The sequence below is a fragment of the Grammomys surdaster genome, unplaced genomic scaffold, assembly GCF_004785775.1.
Source record: "Grammomys surdaster isolate TR1022 unplaced genomic scaffold, NIH_TR_1.0 168, whole genome shotgun sequence".
In the NCBI taxonomy this organism is placed as follows: Eukaryota; Metazoa; Chordata; class Mammalia; order Rodentia; family Muridae; genus Grammomys; species Grammomys surdaster.
The window spans coordinates 3,925,545-3,941,967 of record NW_021604616.1 but is presented as its reverse complement, the minus strand read 5'-3'; the positions used below and the strand labels follow the sequence as shown (position 1 = coordinate 3,941,967).

The 16,423-nt window shown below is 40.1% G+C and overlaps 1 protein-coding gene and 1 pseudogene across 5 annotated transcripts in view; one reads left to right on the top strand and one right to left on the bottom strand.

Annotated features, from left to right (window-relative positions):
* Ptprk (protein tyrosine phosphatase receptor type K) overlaps positions 1-16,423 on the bottom strand; it is a 499,167-nt gene that overhangs the window by 126,551 nt on the left and 356,193 nt on the right. The window lies entirely within an intron of this gene.
* On the top strand, positions 901-2,870 carry LOC114620330 (annotated as a pseudogene).

Sequence of the window (16,423 nt, the reverse complement as noted above, 5' to 3'; positions counted from 1 at the left end):
TAAGGTCTTTATATGATATGGAATATTCCAGAAATATGAAATGCATTCATCATGATACGAATCCTGAAAGCACTCAGCCGGATTTTAAGAAATGTTCTGCAGTAAGTTACATAACAAGCCCTGCCTTGAGCCTGCTTGGGTGGCCATTTCAGTGCTCACTGTGATGGCCTTGACAGAATATGAAATCCACTCAAGCTATATAAGTAAAAGACAATTAGGTATCACTGACTATTTTATGGAAGGTATTTGGTGCAGACATTTTCCCTTATATCACTAATGGCTCTACATGGCTCCAGAGGAAATCCCAAAGATGATCAACATGTTTTCCCTGTTTCTTCATGCAAAATCCTGATAAGAAGACAGTTTAAATATTATTTGTTTTGTGTGGTTATGGACGAACAGTGATCATGTAGAACATGTGTGTTAAGTGTAAACACTGGTGAATTATTTTATGTTTCTTTATCCACATGCTACTTTTTAAATCATGGTCTTTCGTCATCTAAATCAGATCGGCTTAACTTTTGGCCAGGGACTTCCACAGTCTGTAGCTTCCTATCTGGTTGTGGACACAGGACATCACTTAGCTACACCATCATCTTTCACTGAGTGTTCCTGTTAACTTCCTAGCATCTCAAAGTTGTGTCTCTGGACTATACTGTTGAAAGTGTCATTGGCTGTGCAGTCTGCCACAGGACCCTCATCTATTGCCAAGTGCATTGGCTCTAACAGTTGAAGTCACTTCATTTCCTGTCACTTCTTCACACCTGAGCCATTAAGGATGCTTGTTCCTGTCAATGTTATTGGAGCATTCTTTGGGCAGATCTTCCAAAATGCTGATTTTATATATAATTCATCCATTCAAAATTTCCTGGAGGAGAGAGCGAGAAGGAAGGAGAGAAAATGGCACTCATGAATTACAGTGCCTATGGCCAAGCTGCAGCCCAGCAGGGCTACAGTGTTTACACCGCACAGCCAACTCAAAGATATGCACAGACCACCCAGGCATATGGGCATCAAAGCTATGGAACCCATGGGCAACCTACTGATGTCAGCTATACCCAGGCTCAGACCACTGCCACCTATGGGCAGACTGCATACACAACTTCTTACAAACAACCTCCCACTGGTTATACACTCCAACTGGCCCCCAGGCTTACAGCCAGCCTGTCCAAAGAGATGGCACTGGGGCTTATGACACCACCACTGCTGCAGTCACCACAACGCAGGCTCTTACACAGCCCAGTCTGCATATGGCACTCAGACTGCCTATCCAGCCTATGGCCAGCAGCCAGCAGCCATCACACCTACAAGACCTACCGGATGGTAACAAGCCTGCTGAGACTAGTCAGCCTTAATGTAGCACAGGGGGTTATAACCAACCCAGCCTAGGATATGGGCAGAGTAACTACAGTTATCCCCCGGTACCTGGAAGCTACCCAATGCAGCCAGTCACCGTACCTCCATCTTATCCTCCTCCTGCCAGCTACTTATTTTCACAGCAGACTAGTTACGATCAGAGTGGTTACTCTCAGCAGAACACTTATGCAGCCAAGCCGCTACGGACACCAGAGAAGTATGGTCAACAAAGCATCTATGGGCAGCAACCTCCCACTAGTTACCCCCCTCAGACTGGATACTACAGCCAGGCTTCAAGTCAATATAGGCAACAGAGCAACAGCTACAGGCAGTAGAGTTCATTCTGACAGGACCATCCTAGTAGCATGGGTGTTTCTGGGCAAGAGTCTGGAGTATTTTCCAGACCAGGAGAGAATCGGAGCTTGAGTGGCCCTGAATACTGGGGCAAGGGAAGAGGAGGATTTGATCACGGAGGGATGAGCAGAGGTGGGAGGGGAGGAGGACTCAGTGGAATGGGTGCTGGAGAGTGAGGTGGCTCCAATAAGCCTGGTGGACCTGTGGATGAAGGACCAGATCTTGATCTAGGCCTTCCTATAGATCCCAATGAGGACTCTGACAACAGTGCAATTTATGTGCAAGGATTAAATGATAAATGTGACCCTAGATGATCTGGCAGACTTCTTTAAGCATATGGGGTTGTCAAAATGAAAAAGAGAACTGGACAACCCCTGATCCATATCTATCTGGATAAGGAGATAGGAAAGCCTGAAGGTGATGCCACAGTGTCCTATGAAGATCCACCAACCACCAAGGCTGCCGTGGAATGGTTTGATGGGAAATATTTTCAGGGAAGCTAACTTAAAGTTTCTCTTGCTCGAAAGAAGCCTCCAATGAACAGCATGCAGCACCCCAGGCCACTTCGTGAGGGCAGAGGGATGCCACCACCACTTTGTGGAGGTTCTGGTAGCCCAGGAAGTCCTGGAGGACCCATGGGTCGCATGAGAGGCCGTGGAGGAGACAGAGGAGGCTTCCCTCCAAGAGGGCCCCGAGGCTCCAGAGGGAAAATCTTCAGCATCGAGCTGGAGACAGGCAGTGTCGAGTCCGGGTTGTGGAAACCAGAACATCACTTGGAGAACAGAATGCAACCAGTGTAAGGCCCCTAAGCCTGAGGGCTTCCTCCCACCACTCTTTCCCCCTCCGGGTGGTGATTGTGGCTGAGGTGGCCCTGGTGGCATGCTAGGAAGGAGAGGTGGACTCATGGACCATGGTAGTCCTGGAGGAATGTTCCGAGGTGGCAGAGGTGGAGACAGAGGATGCTTCCGAGGTGGCTGTGGCATGGACCAAGGTGGCTTTGGTAGAGGAAGACAAGGAGGTCCTGGGAGACCTTCTGGACCTTTAATGGAACAGATAGGAGGAAGAAGAGGTGGACATGGAGGACCTGGGAAAATGGATAAAGCGAGCACTGTTAGGAATGCAGAGTCCGGCCCTACCAGAGACCTGCAGAGCGGCATTGACGACCAGACTTATTTTTTAAACCAGAAAAATGTCTTAAATTTATAATTCCATATTTATAATGGTGACAACAACATTATGATTATTCCTTGTCTATACTTTACTATTTTCACCATTAGTGAAAAACAAGTTAAACGGGGGAAAAAAAACCTGGAGATTTCACAAGCTAAACAAATACATCAAAAACCATTTCTTGTACTAAAAACCAAATTATTTGACTAGTGTTATCTCTTCTGCCATCCCCCCTGCATTTTTGAGTCTTTCATTGCACACCAAAGCTAGGCAAAGGGTCCACTGAGTACCACTGTCTGTTCCATTTCATGTCATTAGAACATATTTCTCCTTGTAGACCTCCCTAGCAAAGACTTTTAGTGCTTCTTGAAGCTCTTCTAGCCTGCCCATCTAATAATGCTCAGACTTTTATCAGTCCTTTCACCTAATGTGTAGGGCCTTCCATTCATTCTGTCTGTTCAAGTGTCTTATATCATCATGTAACCTATTACCTTAAATGTACATATGTTGTGTTCACATAAACTAGATCACAATTAAATCATTTTTATGAAGTACTGAAGTAATAAATAATCCAATTCCAATATATACATTTTTATAGCAGGATAAATGGTAAGATCAGTTCCTAGTAACAATTATCTTCATTAAATATTCACAAGTAAATATCAATGGGCCAGACAGAGAGGCCAAATTGGCTATAGTAATTGCTTAGGATTTAAATGTGGGTGATGTAGAAGACATAACCCTTCTCATTCAACTCCCCTTGTGATGCAAACACAGGCCCCTGTATACATGAAATCAGCTTGAATGTGGTCAGAATAATGTATCAATGGGAAAAAGAAGCCCATGAAATATACAAGGTGATGTGAGGACATTTTACATGCTTCTCCACAAAGATGTTTTTCTACAGCATGGCTAGATGCTTTTGTCATGGTGGGAACTTTTCATTGAAAAAATGACAGAGTTATAGTCAATTCCCACAGTGGTTTCAGAAGGTAAAATCAGCCTACACTGCCTGTGTTTATGCTTGGGGAACATGAGCATTTCTGAGTATCAGTCTTCAGTGGGACTGTTCCCTCAGCTCCAGATTCATATCCCATTGCATGTCAGGCACCCCAACATGGATGTTTTGTTGAGCCTTTCACACACAACACCCAATCTGAAAACATGGGATCCTCTCAGGAAAACAGTTCCAATTTTTCTTTCATCTGGTACAGATAATTCATTGCAGTCAGTTCTCTCCAGTCTTCCTCCAAGGTGTATTTAGAGTCTGACCACTTGTTTTAACTTTGATCTTAGTCATAATCACCTGGAGGCATTTAGGGAAATGGCCTGAAAAATTAAAGCAGAATAGAATATTTACCCTTTTCCTGTCATTTTCAGTTGTCAGAAAGAGCCAAGCATATCATATAATAATGGAGTACGCAACTCTCAGTGACTACCAGGGGAGAAGAGTCTTCAGGATAACTTCCACCCTACAGATAGTGATAGTGACTTGCTCCTCTTGGTCTGATCTTTGTTCACACTCTGTAAACTCCACAGCCACTTGTCTTGCCCAAGGCAGGGCATTCGAACTTGCACTTCTCTGTCTTGAAAGTGTTCTAGTAACCACTTGCCTCAGTTAGTTAGGGCAATATTCAAATGCCTCTTTGATGATGGTTTTCTTGACCCCTGTACTGGCTGGTTTTGTGTCAACTTGACACAAGCTGGAGTTATCACACAGAAAGGAGCTTCAGTTGAGAAAATGCCTCCATAAGATCCAGCTGTAAGGCAATTAGTGATCAAGGGAGGAGGGCCCCTTGTGGATGGTACCATCCCTAAGCCGGTAGTCTTGGGTTCTATAAGAAAGCAAGCTGAGCAAGCCAGGGGAAGCAAGCCAGTAAGTAACATCTCTCCATGGTTTCGGCATCAGCTCCTGCTTCCTGACCTGCTTGAGTTCCAGTCCTGACTTCCTTTAGTGATGAACAGTAATGTGGAAGTGTAAGCTGAATAAACCATTTCCTCCCCAATTTGCTTCTTAGTCATGATGTTTGTGCAGGAATAGAAACTCTGACTAAGCTACCTTGTTTAAAATCCGTTATTCATTTACCTTTACATTTTTTTCTCTTGTGGCATTTTCACCATCTAAAATCATATATTTTTTACTTACTTATGTTCACCATCTTCCTGACCAATATGCCTTGGGCTGAGAAACACTCGGCTGAATGAGTGCATGACTTTTGGCCACTAGCAAGTCCCTGCAACATAAGTCCGCAATGTTTGCTGTTCGTATATTTTTCTTCATTAACATTAAAGACTACCTATAAAAATGATGTCTGAATTTAGTTATGGGACATAAAAACCTGAGAGACCATCTTCTTAGAGTAGTCTTAATATGGATCGTGAGAAGCAGCAGGAAGATACCAAAGTGAGTAACAAGATGGCACGTTCTTGGAAGACACAGATTGGCAGAAGAGGACTGGTTGAGCACCTGCCTCCCCTGCTAGAAACAAAGGTGAAGAACAAAGGTGAGGAAGAAGGAAATACTTAGGATGGGTACTGGAAAATAATTTAAACTTTCTCAAGAAGGTAGTCTAAGTTAACGGCACATGTTATGAATAGTCTTTTGTTTTTTGATCCTTAAAGTATTTTCATTTTCAGTGAGAGAGAGAGATTCTCCAGGGCAAGAAACCAGTGAACATAACAACTTGAAGCAATTTTCCCTTTAAAGGAGGTGTCAGGAAATCAGAGGGATATGAACATAAAAATTATCAATATAGATTTCTTCAAGATAGAAAAAGCACTAGAAGTCAGTAGCTGGTATGTTCAGAATATGGGAAGAATTGCTATCTTAGATTACTTGATAACCCAGCTCAGAAATGAGATGTTCTACATAAACTGAGCTTAATTTATAAACAATTGGTTTTTAGGTCACATTGTTGAACAGATGGTGTCATTAAATGCACATTAAATTTCTTTTGCTTTGGCACAGAGACATAAAAGTTAGTTCTCTAATTGGAGCCTGAGTCATTACTGTTTATCAGGAGTTTACTGTCAATCAAGCTCTCTGACTCCTGGGGTCATCTCCCATTGGGTGTTGCTTATAGGTTTTACTAGCCTGCTTATTAAAGTGGAGCAGTAGATGTTTCCTGACTTTTATGTATTAGTACATGCTACATATATCCTAAAATAATTAGTGCAGTTATGTTGGCGGTCAAAGACCTTCAATTGTAAAAATCTTCTGCTCTAGCCTGTGCAGCCACACACACAGTGAGCTAGGGGCTAGATATAGGAATCAATTTGCATATAATATAACTGGCAGTTACTTTGCACCCATATCAAACACTGCCAAAGCCACAAGTATGTAGTTCATGAAATCCCAGTAAGAACAAATATAACTGGCTACACATCAAGTGCTCAGAAGGTGAGATACACAAATTATGATAAGATGCTATCATTAGCTTTGTTGTGTCATACATTCCTGCGGAGAGACACAGCGTCTGGTCAGCATGAATACCTTGACGGGCTTGGAAAGAGTTGTATACTTATGCTGTTCTTGTCCTAACCTCCAGGGTGCGTCATTTGAAACTATTTATTCATCTTCTACAAAACAGGGAGACAATAAAATATTATATTCTCATACTCAATCTGATGTTTTTCTTTTTAAAGACACAATTTTCTGGATTGTTTTCACCATCCAAGATCTTAAAAACAAAATAAAAAAAAAAGCTATGGACACATAGGGATGCCAGGAGAAACACTTGAGTGGAAATAAAAATCGCTAAAAGACTAACAGCCACTCAACAAGTAGAAAACTTTACAAAAGAATAGATAATTCCCCTGATCACAAAGCTTTTCTATAATACCAAATCCCCTGGGCATAGCCACTTATCTTCATACATGAATTCAAACCTTCTCTCTCAACACCACTGAAACTTTCAATATGCCATTAAATGTTAATGGTGACTATTTCAAGAATTCCTGTTTTGAATATAAAGCTTTGGGGAGAATTGTAGAAAAGTTTTTGTTGTTTATTTGTCTTTTAAGAGTAGAAGCTCAAGGACGTTTCCAGCACTGAATGTCAAGATCAAACCATAGCTACTTATATTATATTATTCTGATAGTCTTTAATGCTTTGCGGGAATATTGTGGAATGCATTCTGCAAATACAAAAAGAAAACCAAACACACAAAAATATGAGTACACAGCAAAGGGTAACATGTGTTCTTTAAAACTGGATTTAATTTAAAAACTATCCAGCTTGTGTACCAAGCATGTGCCTCATGTAATGCCCGGCCCTAGCAATGCTGACAAAGGAGGGGCACAGGAGGTTCAAGGCCAGCAAGGGCTTCAAAGAAAACAACCCCAAACCACTCACTTGGCCACTTAGTTTAATTTTTGGAATGATCTAAATTGTATTGCAGATTTATATGGGAAGAAAAGGCTAAAATATCTCCAGACAGCTAGTGATGTGTTTGGATAAATAACCTAATTTTAATTTAACAATGAAGATTTTAAGTTGGTTACCAATGCATTTGGTATGTTTTAAGGAAAAAAAAACCAAACTGTAGTAAACTGAAGAGACCCAAATAAATCATAAAAATAAAGTGCTTAAGAGCTGTGTTTGTTCTCTCGTTTTCTTTGCTATGTCTTGAGAATAGATTTTTGCACGATTTTCCTAAAGGAAAAAGGTAATTGATAACTATGACTCATCAATAAATGAAGAAATATATACTTTCAAAACATTGTGAAGTGCTTTTTTGTAAGGCAGAATGCTTAATAAGTCCTCTGAATGTACCTTATAAAATTACTGAGAGATAAAGAGTATCTATTCAATTTCTTCAACCATAATTCATATTGAACTAAAAATGTAATTATAGCATGTCTTATTCAGATCTCCATGTGTTCAAGGCCAGCCTGATCTACAGAATAAGTTCCAGGCCACCCAGGGAGATATAGCAAGGCCCTCTTTTCTACTATAGATAAAAGAATAACTAAGTATTTTATTAAAATATATAAAAGAATGACCAATTATTTTATTAAAATATACAAAAGAATAACCAATTATTTTATTAAAATATATAAAAGGATGATCAATTAGTTTATTAAAATTATAAAAATGACAAAATCATTAATAATACATGTTTTTTCATGTATAAGCATACTACTCCATCATATTTCTTTTAAAAATGCAATAAAATACTTGTCTAAAAATCATAATAATATGGAATAATTTGAAGGCATCAAGCAATTTCAGTATGTGCAGTGGACACCCTGATTCCGTCACTGTGGCCGTATGATACTGGGCAGGACTCATACTGAGAAACATAAGTTGTCACCTCTCAGTGAGCAAGACAGCAGCCCTCTGCATGGGCACATGCCAGAGAATGGACTCCAAGAGGCCTGGACTTTTCTCTTTTACACATTCAGTTCCTTTTTACTTGTCAACAGAGCCTTGCAATTTTCCTTTAATTTCACATGAGTCTGAAAGTGATTTCTCCACTGCTTTATTATGTCACCAGGCCATCAGGCCAAGAGCAAAGCAAAGCCTTAATTAGCAAGATCTACACTACCCCCTCCCCTTCTCTCTCTCACATACACAGACACACAGACACACAGACACAGACACACACACACACACACACACACACACACACACTTCTCAACTGTTTGCAGGTGTCAAAGTGTCAATATCACTTTGGCATTGCTCTGCCAGCAATTCTGCTCTTGATATTACTGAATCTTCCTTGTGAGGTTAAACTGATGAGGGGAATTAGTGATACAAACTATAAGAAGGAGGCAATACAAGCAGCTAGCTCCTGCAAGTGCTTCTAAGAAGGGGCTTGAAATGTACTATTTCATTTAAAGCTGAAACAGTCTCTAAAAGGTAAGTACTTTCCCCTCTTGACTTTACACAGGAAGTGACTGGTTCCAAGAAGAGAAAATTTCAGGCTCAAATTCAAAAGAATTCCATTCCAATGTCAATAAATGCAATGAAATCCCCATGACCCCCCCCCAAAGTCCCACTACCAAAACATTGGGATTGGCCCACAAATATTTACTTCCTATCACACAGGATGAGATAAAAAAAAAAAGTTCTTAGCACAGAATGTGAAGGTGTAAATGATGACTCTGCCATGACAAACATTTATTTTACAATGGTGGTGTGTAACTTCAGAATACCCAAGCATAAATGCAGTCACTTCAACTCTCTAAGTAAACATCTCATTTGTGTCCTTTCCTACATGCTCCCGAAGACTGAGAAGGAAGATGAATTTTAGTTTTCAATGTGTACTTAGTAGCCACCATCTGCTGTTCTAGTGGTCCCACCCACCTTATTTTGAAGCTGTGTATTCTTTACCTATCAACTATACTTTTAAAATTATTACTGCTTTGTTGCTATAAGGTGTCAATGTGTCCAAAAGATGTGTCCATAAAACCTGCAATGACAGGCATAGGTAGCTCCTTGTCGTACTGAACATAACCTTAATACTATGCAGCATTATACAGTGTTAAAATGTAATTTTTTTTTGTTCATGAAAAGTAGCAGTCAAAGAATAGAGAAATAAATAAGGAAGAAAGGAAGTAAAGAAGAAAGGAAGCTGAATTTAAGTATTAAACGTTTTTCTAGTGCTGGTGATCTCTAGATCTAAGTGCACAGTATTTCCAAACACAGCCTTATGTCCTTTTCGTATCTAAAGGGACTTCAGTGACCCACAGAGCAAACCAAACAAAAGGGAGGAGGTGTTTTTAATCATGAAACTAATCATTTTAGTTATGAAAATAAGAAAGAATAAAAACTGGACACTTCAAATTAATTTTCCTAGAATCAAAAGTGTGTCCATATTATCACCGAGTGGTTTACTCGCTACTGGAAAAAAATTAATGATAGCTGTCATGCAGTAAAACCTAGGAGGCATTATTAAATCCGCCCAAGTCAATGAGCCCTGCTCACATCACCCGCCGTCAGCTAATGTGGAAGCAAAGTTTGTCTCTTGGAGCTCGTTGTAGACATTCCATTTAACAGTGGAACAAAACACTGGTATTTCGAGGCTCTGCTCTTGAATGTGTAAGGAAGAGATGGGAAGGTGAAAGGCGCCCTAAGTTTTTATATCGAGAACCAGGACTACTGACTTGGGGTACATGCATTCAGATGCAACATATGAGGAACACAGCTATATTACACAGAGGTAATGCTGGCACATTGAAAACATTAAATAAAACCCAAATGTCAATACAGACATTTTATTCATCTGAGAACAGCCAAGAGTCAAGCTGTTTGATCTCGAGTCAGTGTTGAAGAACATGATGAAAACTGTGAATATGATCATCATACTCAGAAAAGAAGCAGTAGTGAATAGAAGATTCTTTCCCCTTGCTGAAAGAGAGCAGCAGGAGGGTTCATGGGGGTTTTAAGAGAAAACTGAGATCAACATATCTTTTCTGCTCAGGACCAAAGGATTAAAGACCATCAGAGTAATTTCATGTGTCTCAGCCAAATGGTACTGTTTTGGCATCATTTTTTACTTAAGAACCAGATTAAATCCTTCAAGTCATGAGCACAATACCACTGCAGTTTATTTTGAGGACTGGAATGATTTCTTAAGGTAGGTGATAACTACAAAAATTAAAAACTACTGCCATGTTAACATAAAGCCTTTCTGGTCTTTTAATAGAAAAGAAAAGAGAAGAAAAGAAAAGAAGAGAAGAGAAGAGAAAAGAAGAGAAAAGAAGAGAAAAGAAGAGAAAAGAAAAAGATCAGAAAACACATTCAATGTTTCAATAAAACGTGAAAAAAATCATGTATTTCTGAGTGCAACAAAACAGAGGAAAGGTCTTTAGATGAAAATAATTAACCTTTTAGCCTCTGAGGAAGATATAGCTGCCAATCCTGACAGCTCACAAAAAGAACTTTGCACTGAAATATCTCATTTCTGGGTTCACATTAGATCTAAATGCTCAGAACTGCCAGCCACCCGAGACACGCTAGAGATCATTTTCATCGGCCTATAATTCTGAGTTACTACTTGATAGGTTAGAAAGATAAAAAAGAAAGACTAGAGTAGATTTTTTCTGTCTTTCAAGAGTTGCCCTAAGGCTACATGAAAATTATTATGATGTCATGTTCCCAATGGTAAATAGGATAAAGCGTATTTATAGTTGTGTTTCCTTTTTAGAAAATTAAGACACTTTATCTGTTGTGAGTGTGTTTCTGAGTATATATGTGGGTATGCGTTGTGGTCAGAGCACATCATGTGGAAGTTCGTTTTCTCTTTCCATCATTTAGGTACCAGAGGTTGAATTCAGGTCGTCAGGCTTGGAACAGAGAGCTGCACTTGCTGAGCTATCTCCAGCTCTGGCACCGTGTTTTCTAAGTTCCGTTAAAGAGTCCCTTATCCCATTTTTAAATAGTAAAATGGTGACGAACCTATTCCATTCAGAAAATTCCATAGGAATGTTCACAAATTCCTCAGAGCCCTAGGCTCAGTTTACCCTCTTTACTGTCTTTTTACAAAACTGCTCTCATTTTCTTCTCTACCCCCTACATACAGCCACTCATGGCCACGTGGAGTCTCCTTCCCCACAATACATTGATCTTTCTTCTAATATTAAGAAGGACGCTCTGTCACATACTCATGCCCCTGGCTAACTTTCCTTAATACCATTTAAATCAAGAGCCCTCTTCACTCACAGCTCTTCAGAGAGCGGATATGTTCTGATAATGTATCACAGATCTTCTATTTTTAAATGATCAGTTTACATTCCTATTCCTCTTTGTGGACTATCAGTATCTCTAACTTGATTTCCATTTATATATCCCCAGAATCCAGTATGATAGCTCACATGCAGAAAGTGCGCTATAAATGACTTATGACTGAATGAATGCTCAATTTCACCTGTGAAGACGGAGGGGGAAGGTGTTGGTAAAAGTTTTACAGCTTTAATAAATTTATTCCTCTAATGTTAGCTCTGTTCTCACTATCTCTGCACATGAATGGTGAAATAAATCTTGATGAATCAGACATCTGGCTGTGAGAAATATTTGCTCAGCACATAAGTTACTTTTCGAAATGGAACTGAGGCTTACAACCCATACTTTAGATCATTCTTAATGTACACTCTGAAATCCTTGTGTGAACGGTATGCCACAAGATGTGTGTGGAGGTCGGAGGACAACTTCAGGTTTTCATCTTTGCCTTCAGCCTTGACAGGAGTTCTTGTTGTCCAGCATAATCTATGGCAGGCTGGCTGCATGTAAACATCCAGGAATAATTCTCCACTTCTTAATTCTCATTTCATTATTTATAATTACACACACACACATACACACACACACATATATATATATATATAAATTTACATGACATCTGATTTTCATGCTTGTACAGTAAGCACCTTATTTACCCACCAAGCCATCTTTCCAGACTTGACTGTATTATTGTATTATTTTACTTTAATGACGGTAACATCTGGTTTTGGGAACTTAGACATTGGATTGATCACAGAGAATTTTGTTAAAAAGAATGAAGAGAATATGCAAAACTAATTGTATCCAATAGTCGTATATGGAATCTCTTTTCACACAAAAAAATGCATATTGCTTTCTTGGCAGATCACATATTAAAAACTACTAAGAGATTAGAAAACTAGTCCTGATTCAGTTAATGTGAGTTCTCAGTACTTGCTTTTATCTTGGAGAGTAACACAACAGATCACAATGAGCTCTCTAGGCTTAGCAAGGAAAAATATAACTTATAAAACCTGTAGCACACCAGAAACACATGAGAGTATTAACAACAACAGCAACAGTAGCAACAGCATAAGCATGTATAGTACAGGGTTAGATAAGCGGAAGAGTTCTCGATGGGTTATTTAAAATGGCAATTGCTCTGCCAGGGCAAGATCATTGTCAAAACAGAGCAAACAAGAGCTTTAGTGTACTTACATAATATCTCCAGGGGAAGAGGAGCCATAATCTTCCTGAATAATTTACTAAGCCTTCACTAACATAGGGGCTAAATATAGTTTAGCACATAGAGTTCAGAGGCCATGTTCTTCTTCTTTCTCTTCCTCAGTGAAATTGAACACACTAATTCCCTGAATGTAGCTTGATTTCTTGAAGGCAATTCAAGTCTTGCCTGGCATTGAATTTATCTTCCCTGTCTCCCTTTACAATATGGGATCCACCATCCTCTAGGCACGCACAAATACCAGAGTGTGTGCCAAATGCACCCTTCTCTCTCCGATACAGTCACATGAAGTGGGACTCCTAGACATCCTATGTGTTCCTGAAAGCTTCTTCCTCAGAGCTTCAGTTCTCATGGAGAAGAATGAAACAAGATCCATACCTACTTCCTGTCTATCCAAGTTGTCATGTCCAATTATTTAGGAAAATATTCTTATTTGCTATAATATTTACACAGTAATGGAAAAAAATGAAACTAGTCACAGAAATACATACAAGTTCACAAACAGGGCCAAAGTCTTACAGACATTTTTTAGTAAACATTCTCAATTCTATCTTGATAAGATTATTTTTAAATCCAAAGAAGCAAACATTTTGATGTATCTAAAATTAGTTCCAAAGAAAGAAGAGTCACCATCTCCTACATAGTTATACCTATATGCACATATCAGCATGCATGCTAGACTTAATATCAAGATACTATATTTATACTTCGCAGTGGTATCCTATACATTTTGATTCAAAATGTCGTAAATGCTACAAAGGAAAAAAAATTGTTACAACAGCTAGCAAGGGAACGTTGATAGAGAACATTAAGAAAGTCTTCCTTAAAGAGTAGTCTGATATTGCAGCTTGAAAGATAAACAGGGGAAGCTGGTTGCTCAGAGTGATAGAGAAGTATTTTGTTTGGCTTGCCAGTGGAAAGTCCCCAAGCAGGACAGAAAGCCCAATCCACAGGCCATGAAGATAACAGCAGGAGCAAGCAGACAATGTAGAGGCACAGTCCACATTAAATCTTGCTGGGTACATATCACACCTTGGATGCCTTTCTCATCATCTCTCTATGTATGTATCATAAATGATAAAGATGAAATTACATGGACTTATAATGCTTAACTACAACCCCATCATTCACTTCTCTGTTCCCTATCATGCTCCAGATAATTGTAAGGGATGGGAATTAGCTTAGCACATAGAGTGTATGTTAGCATACCCAGCACTGCCTAAAACAGGTGTGGTGCTGCTCCCTGTAATCCTGTTGTCACTCGGAAGGTAGTGGCATTAGGACCAGAAACTCAAATGCATCCTTGGCTACATAGTGTATTCAAGGCCAGCCTGGATGTAAGAGACCTCATTTCTGCTATCTCCCTCGAAAATGATGAAACAATGTTAAATACTCTCGTATGTGCTCGCATACTCAGCACTCTGCCAACTTCAGGCTAACTGGCCTGTGCTTCAGTCCACACCCCACAATCAGGTTAGGCACCAGGGAACCTGAAGAGTGTACTGTTCCCGAGTAGATGGTCACTTGCAGTGAGATCCTTGTATCCTCTAGGGCCCAGCGGCCTATTTACATAAGACATTAATAACAAAGGACTCATCCTCCCACCAGGCAACATGTTCTATGGTCACACATTCAATCAGGTGTGATCATCCTAGCTCCACAGGCTTGTGTGTCTCCATGGCACAATTTAAACACATACTCAGGTAACAGTCAGTGGCAGAATGCTGAAATAAGCAGATAGGCAGATGTCACAAGGGAAATCAATTTATTAGGGAAGATCGATTATAAAAAGGAAATTAGGAATTACCTCCTTTTAATAATAACCACTTAAAATGAATGAAAACAGTAAAGACAAATCTCATACTAAAGTAGGAAGTTTTTAATATATTCATCTTTCAATCGAATGGGAATGTTAATACCCACCTTAAATCAACTTTGAAAGCTGATATAGCTGATGTTGAATAAAGTATAAAATAGATGCTGAAATATGAAATGCATAAAGTATACTTCATTACTAGTGTTCAACTTAGAATTAAAAGTCTGAAAGTTGACACCCACACGCTCTTATGTTGGATAAATCACATTGTGAGGTACATCTTTCCTAAGATGGGAATTTGCTATACAATGTTTATCTTTTAAACATATCACATGTACATGGGCATATGTGTGCATGTGTGTGTGACTGTGTGTGTTTGTGAGTGTGTGCATGTGTGTGTGATTGCATGTGTGTTTGTGTTTAGAGGTCAGGGGTTAAACTTGGGAGATTCCTCAGGGGTCACAGGCTTGCTTTTCATACAGGAATTTACAGGGCTTCAGCTCACTGAGTACAGCACTGGACTCACACATGGATGGTACACTACACTGAGGGTTTGATGTGCAATGTGCATTGTGGGGACTAAACTCAGATAATCAGCTAGAGTGGCAAAGCTCTACCTATGCCAGTTTTACAGCATACTATTATTAATGTAAAAATGTGTTGTAACTCTACTAGCTTTAACTTTGTGAAACAGGACAGAATAGCAGCATACTTGTTGTGGATTTTTTTTTATTGCTTGTATTATGCTAATTGGGTTCCCGAAACTAGATGGGAATTCACACATCCACATGTAGGATACTGAGGGTCCCTGTCCCCAGTTGGCTTTGATAAATAAAGTTTGGTAAATAAAGTTGCTGGCAGCCAATGTCTGGGCAGAGAGGCAGAGGAAGGACTTTTAGGATTTCCAGGCAAAGTATGCAGGAGGAGGAAGAAGACACCACGCTGGGAAGGGAGAAGGTCTAAGCCTAAGAAGTGTAAGACAGAGAGACAGAGAGACTGCCAACATGTAAGAGTTGGGGATCTGGGCCCAGGAGGGCTACGGGACTGGGTCTGGGGTAACAAAGATGGAATATAGGTTTTAGTAAGTAATAACTCAGGAATATTGGAGGGGAGGTATTAGCAATGTGTAAGTTTCGTGATAGCCTGTGGGACTGCGTAAGAGTATCTTGGTCCATGGCTGGGCATGGGCCTGGAACCTGGAGACTCCAAGGGAGAAAAGGCAGGTGTTTGGCCAAGTCCCCAGAACCCAGAGTCCTGACATGCAGTCTTGTCTCCATAGACCTACATTGTTCAGCCACATAAACCATTACAGCCCCTCCCAAAGTGCACAGGTAGAGCTACTACAGGTCACAGGCCCTAGGGATTTACATACTAATGAAGGCCAGAGGGCGGAGCAAATTAAGGATTCTTCCCAGAACCTCCCCGTTTCTCCCTCCCTATTTAACTCAGGACTGCCCTGAGTTTCAGGGGGTTACATCCAGATCCATCCACCATCCGCCATGACAATAAACCCTTTTGGAACCAAGGACTTTCTCATGTCTTTGGCGTCTACTGTCGCCAATGCCTCCAGCCTCTGGAACCCTAGAACGTCTCACGTTCGCAGGACCTGTCAGCAAGAAAATCCACTGGGACTCCACCGCTGCAACCTATTTTTTCCGACAATAGCCCAGCCATTGAGCTGTTTGAGGAATATTAAAATAGAAGGTTTGCTCTCTCTCTTTGAGGGATATTAAAATAGATCTCTCTCTCTCTCTCTCTCTCTCTCTCTCTCTCTCTCTCT